Source organism: Prionailurus viverrinus, chromosome X, assembly GCF_022837055.1.
Source record: "Prionailurus viverrinus isolate Anna chromosome X, UM_Priviv_1.0, whole genome shotgun sequence".
NCBI lineage: Eukaryota > Metazoa > Chordata > Mammalia > Carnivora > Felidae > Prionailurus > Prionailurus viverrinus.
This window is the reverse complement of record NC_062579.1, coordinates 87,634,662-87,641,043: the sequence shown is the minus strand read 5'-3', so window position 1 is coordinate 87,641,043 and position 6,382 is coordinate 87,634,662.

Genomic DNA, 6,382 nt, shown 5'->3' with positions numbered 1-6,382 from the left:
AGGGGAGGGGCAGAGAGAGAGAGGGGGAAACAGAGAATCCGAAGCAGGCTCCAGGCTCCAGGCTCCCAACTGTTAGCACAGAGCCCGACGTGGGGTTCGAACTCACGAACCGTGAGATCATGACCTGAGCCAAAGTCAGACACTTAACCGACTGAGCCACCCAGGCGCCCCTAAATAAATAAATAAATATTTAAAAAAAAAAAAAAGAAAAGCAAATATGTCTTGCCTACTCCATAGGGCTATTGGGACAATCAAATAAAATTAAGTATGGAAGAGCATTTGGAAAAGTATGAATGCGTGACAAAGGCTTGGGTCCTTTGTCACCCGTGATTCTGGTTATTTCTGTGGCATTCTTACCTGCTTTTGCTCACAGCACAGGAACCCAACTTTTTAAAATGCAGTATTCAAAGGGAGATGTACTTACCAGGAAAACTTCTCCCTGAGACATTTTAAGACAAAACCGTCACTCTCTTCGATGGATTGGTGGATTCTGACTAGCTGGGCAGAGAGTTTGTATAAAAGATCCTTATTCTTTGGATGAGAGTTGGGTTTTCATTCCTCTCAAACCAGCTGTCCGGGACCGTAGGCTATTATTATCCCTTTAAACCTATCACCTGCTCCAAATGCACTAGGGTTAACCAAAGCTCAGGAAAGCATTTCTCTTGCTCTTGGCTGAAACCAAAACATCCTTTGTGTGAAGGGACAGAAGCAAGAACTATTTCTGCTTCAGCTCAAATGAGGGCTTATAGACTGAGAAGGATCTCAAGGGGGTCTAGGGAAAAGATTATGAAACATATCCCCTCGCAGCCAGGCAGCTGGGGACTAATGCGGGAGATAACTATTTTCTACAGTAGCTGTCTTCTTTCGAGGGGTTCCAGTATTAGATCTGCTACTTGATAGGTGTTTGACCTTGGGTAAACCCCTCCATCCTTCCTAAAGCCCTAGCGTGCTCATCTGTGAAATGGGGAATAACAGCAGGCCCATGGAGTGATGTGATGAGCACGTAATTCACATGCGTAACTTCGCTCCGCGACAGACACGTAGCAAGCGTGCGGAAAAATCTTAACTGATTTTAATCACTCTAGTTATTATCATCATCATCCTCATTATCACTATTATTACATAATTAGGAGGGTCTCAGTTTTGAATTGGGGTTTGTACCTCATTAATCCTCCGAGAAACAAAGATGTTATTAAATATGCCTTTTTCTTACATCGGACCTTGTAGCTCACATCTCTTTAGAGTGCTTTTGGAGGTGTTCCATCGCTGACCCTCCCAAGTCACCCTTTATTGTATCACTAACTAGCACTTATTTGGGGCATGAAGTAATTCACCGTGCTTAGGCACTGCCTGGAGTCAACTAATAAGGGGTTGGATTGGACGACCTCTCGGCTTCCTTCCATCCCTGAGAAATCTATGATTCTATGAGTCAGTGTTCAGGAAAAAAATGAAGGGCTGTTTAGTGATGAGTGACAGTTCTGTCCTAAAAGAACAAAGAACTTACTCACTATGCCAGAAGCCATGTTGAAGATCACAGGATCATGAATTATAACTCCACTACCGTCTGGCAGGACAGGAAAGGAATCTCGTAGACAAATTGTACCGGGAGAGATTATGGATTAAAGGCTCCAATATTCACGACTTCCAACCAGCCAGCACATAAGACCCTAACAAGTGCCAAAGGCCGCCCCTTTACATTTGCGGGGGGGGGGGGGGGGACAGTGAAAACATCCCTCGGAGAGAAGCAGGAGAACAAAATTCTGGCCAACACAGTGTTTCTGAATCTTTCTCCTTTTCTGGCGACAGCTATGATAGAGAGCTTAAGAGACAATAGAAGCCATCATCTGTAAAGTTGTGGCTTTCAAGAAAAAAGCCATAATGATGGAATTTAAATGCTACCCTGTCTTATTCCATTTACCATCAACTGGGGGTTGCCCAGCAGGGGAAATGAGATCATTTCCCTCTGAGTGGCTAGCCAAGCTTGCCCACATTTATTCTTCTTCCCACATCGTGTTTTAGCAGGCATCAACACGTCAGCTCCTCCTGAAATGTGCCCTTGTTTGCTTGTCAAATGGTAGGAGGAGGTAAAAGGGGCCGGTTTTCGGCTGACACACGGCTCGGCTAGCCTTTGGGGACTGTAGCCCATCAGCTATCCTTCCCAAGGCCGCTTGAAGCATTCCATTTCTTCTTTGCCTTCTTTGTAAACACCCTTTTTCTTGATTCTATTTCCTAGGGAGGCTGGTGATGTGGGGAAGACAGAGGAGGAAAACTGCAAGCACCCTAAGACGTGACGTCGTCTATCATGGGTGATACCAGAAACTTTTGCTACCCCAAACGTTTTAGCTTTCTCAGATTTAATAAACAATTGTCTTTTTTATTTATTTATTTTTTTATTTTGAGAGAGCACGAGCAGGGGAGAGAGAGAGAGAGAGAGGGAGAGAATCTTAAGCAGGCTCCACACTCATCGTGGAGCCTGACACAGAACTCAATCCCACAACCCTGGGATCATGACCCGAGCCACAATCAAGAGTCAGATGCTCAACCGACCAAGCCACCCAGGCACCCCAACAACTATCTTTTTTTTTTTAATGTTTATTTTTGAAAGAGAAAGAGGAGTGGCAGAGAGAGGGAGACAGAGGATCTGAAGCAGGCTCCACGCTGACAGCAGAGAGCCCGACGTGGGGCTCGAACTCAGGAACTGCGCACCGATGATCTGAGCCGAAGTCGGATGCTTAACCGACGGAGCCACCCAGGCGCCCCACGACTGTCTTTTTTTGTTTGTTTGTTTTTAATGAATATCACTTTTATTTCTTTGCACACACTGGGCAACTAGTGTGAAAGGCATTTCAAGACCAAAGACTATTATTTCGGGATTGCCCAGTAAACATATTATCTACAGCTTTCTTTCCAGCTGGACACCCTAAGCTGTGCGCTGTCTTTTACGCCTTAGGGTGAGTGGGGAATCTGGAAACAGGTTCAAAGCCCTGAGCCAGTGAACTGAGGCTGTGTTAAGTACAGGCAAATTGGCCACATTGGTATTTTTTTAATATTTATTTACTTATTTATGAGACAGAGAGAGAGAGAGCTCGAGCAGGGGAGGGGCAGAGAGAGAGAGGGAGACACAGAATCCGCAGCAGGCTCCGAGCTGTCAGCGCACAGCCCATTGTGGTGCTCGAACTCACGCACCACGAGATCATGACCTAAGCCGAAGTCAGGAGTCAGACGCTTAACCGACTGAGCCACCCGGGTGCCCCACACATTGATTTTTTTGAGCTATCCGGCCCCTTTGGGCCCTTCTGGGATTCAGGAGGAGTGATAGAGTTGAGATGAGAAGCCAGGTTTCTCAACCACTAGTTTGTGTTCTTGCCACGTGACCACCTTGATCCACTAAGATTAGTTTTGCCTACATCACAATATTAACAAGAAGGCAAGTGGAAGGAGGTAAGCGTATCAGAGACCCAAGTGATATGGAAGCAGGCACCATCCAAAGGAAAGAAAAGGACAGCCATGAGTGGGAGGGCAGCCAGAGGCTTTGGAATGCCAGGTCCTTCAGGGGTTCACACAGGGCCAACTTTACCTACTGGACCACGTTCACATTCTCACTCTAGCATCAGAAGCCCTGAGTCAACACTTTGTTTAACCCATGTAATCCTTCTGACTGATGGCTGTAAAAGTAGTATCTCTTACTTAGACATCTCTTGCGAGCCACCAATCCCTATTTACTAGAAATCTTTTTGGCATATCTAATTGTCAACTCAAACCCAAACTCGTCATCTTCCCACCCTCCAAATGCATCCCACCTCCCAAACAATCAAATACACACACAAAACCAAACAAAACTTGGCTCCTCTCACAGTAGCTAGGTTGGAAAACTTAAGATCGTCAATGAGACTTTCTTTATCCTCCCCCTGCCCCTCGAACCCCATATCTGGCCAATCCCCAAGCCCTGTCAAATTTCCCCAGGAAAGGTTTCCTTTATCTGTACTGCTTCTTTGTCCTCACTGCCACGGCTCTCGTCCTGGTCCATATGATCTGGATCACTTCCACATCCGCCTCACTGGTCCCCCTGTCTCCATTCTCACTGCCGTCCAACCCAGCTCTACTTATTCTCATCAGACACATCTTCCCTAGACCCACCTTTCCTCATGCTGGTCTCCAGCTCAAAAGTCTGAAATGATTCTTTACTTCTTCCCATTTTGTGCCAACTTCTTCCCATTTTGAATCTGTCATGTCAAATGGAAGTGGATGTCAGCTTATTCCGTGTTATTCTCAATGGCAGAACTAGGGCCAGTAGGCTAAAGATATAGGCAGGTTCATTTCAGCCAATCAAAGGAAATCCCTTTATTATTTTTTTTTAACCTTTACTTATTTCTGAGACAGACAGAGACAGAGCATGAACGGAGGAGGGTCAGAGAGAGGGAGACACAGAATCTGAAACAGGCTCCAGGCTCTGAGCTGTCAGCACACAGCCCGACGCGGGGCTCGAACTCACGGAGCGCGAGATCATGACCTGAGCCGAAGTTGGCCGCTTAACCGACTGAGCCACCCAGGCGCCCCAGGAAATCCCTTTAAACAACAAGAGTGATTGCACAACGAAACAGCTTGCTCACGTTCTGAGCTTCCTGCCCCTGGGGAGACGTAGAGTGGGGAACTAGGAATTACCTGTCAAGGATATTGTAAAAAGGATTATTGCATTAAGATGTAGGGAAACACTGCTGACATTAAAGGCGATGATAACTGACCATTTTTGAACACTGGCTCCGTGCCAGTCACTCTCCTCGTTGTTTTCAGACGTGAACTCATTTGTTCTCCTAACAACCCTGTGGTTGACAACATCTTTATCCCCGCCTTACAGTTGGCTCCAGCCATTGTGTAGATTCTAGAGCGAAACCATGATTTACGTCTTGTCTCTGTCACTTACCGGATGAGTGATTCTGTATGAAATGTGTAGCCTCTTTTGAACTCGGTCTCCTCGTCTGTACGATGGAGGGAATAATAGTACCCACTTCACTGGGAGGGGCTTTGTGAGGATTATGTTGCAAGATAACATGTATGAAGCGCTACTCGGCACATAGTACGTACTCAGTGTTCACCGTTCATCTTGTCTGCATTAGATGATGTATTCTTTGTGGAAAATGGCTACATTTCTTCTCTATCCCCCACCTCAACTAGCTCAAACTCGCCATATCGTAAGTCTTCATTCAATGTGTACTTGTGGCCGATGATGTGGTGGTGAGTACTCCCCAAAGTTTCCCCATGATGCTTAGCACCTTGCTTCACCACAAACTGTGCTCCCATCGGCCATCTTTCTCAGTCTACCCAAGATCGGCCTTCCCTCCTTTTTTTCCGTTCTGTGAACTCCACTTTCATTGGCTTCTCTGAAACAGTTAGGTAGCGGGTCATGATGAACCAGGGCCCGTTTCTCTGCCTGCTATTTTGTAAGGCACAGAGGTGCTGGGCCGCCTTCCTCCCACCCCAGGTACTAATGAAACTGTCCTCCCTGACCACCTCGCCAGGTCGTGAAGCGGAACTTCTGTTACACTGATGTTCCGCTACCCTGCGTGCCTCCTTTCCAGACTAACCCTCGTAAGTCCTGTTCACAGCCTGTAGGTCTCAAAGCATTTCCTTCGCAAAGCTCATTGTTCACTTTGTTCGAGAAAGTTGGCTGAGGTAAACTGACAGAGAGAGAACTGTCTGTCGGGAAGCCTGTTTTGTTTTGTTTTTTCTAGAGCCCTTTGATATCCTTCTTATTTTGGTTTATAAGCTTTACATGAAAGGGGTGGGGAGGGGGGGACCCTCCTTTTCAGCATGAATAAATTGGTAGCTGTCCTAGAGAGCATGCTTCTGAAGCCAGGTGCCGCCACTTAGCTTAATGTTTCATGGTGTCACCCAGCAAATTATGAGTTGTTTGAATTGATTTCCTCCAAACAGCTGAGCCACAGCTTTTGTTCTATTGATGTTTGTCTCAATTCCTGACTGTGTGTTGCTTCCAGCCAGAAAAAAAAAAAAATCACATGTCTTATAAAGAAATGTCATTAACTCACAGAGCCCCGTCTATAATTAGGAGGTTTGAGGGTATGCTTTTCTCATCCAGTGCAACTACTCTTGATGTTTTAAACTTTCACCAGTTCTTAACTCTTTTCTACCTTCTTTGAATAGACAGACGATGCCACACCGTTAGCCTCGTATCTATAAAACCAGGTTATGGTGAGTTTCAAAAATAAAGATTTACTCTATTAGGATCTTTTTGTGTTTTCAAGTGAGCTCTACACCCGGTGTGGGGCTTGAACTCACGACCCCAAGATCGAGAGTCACGTGTTCTACCGACTGAGCCAGCCAGAAGACCCAAGGTTTATTTTTACGTTAAATCGTGTACCTGTTG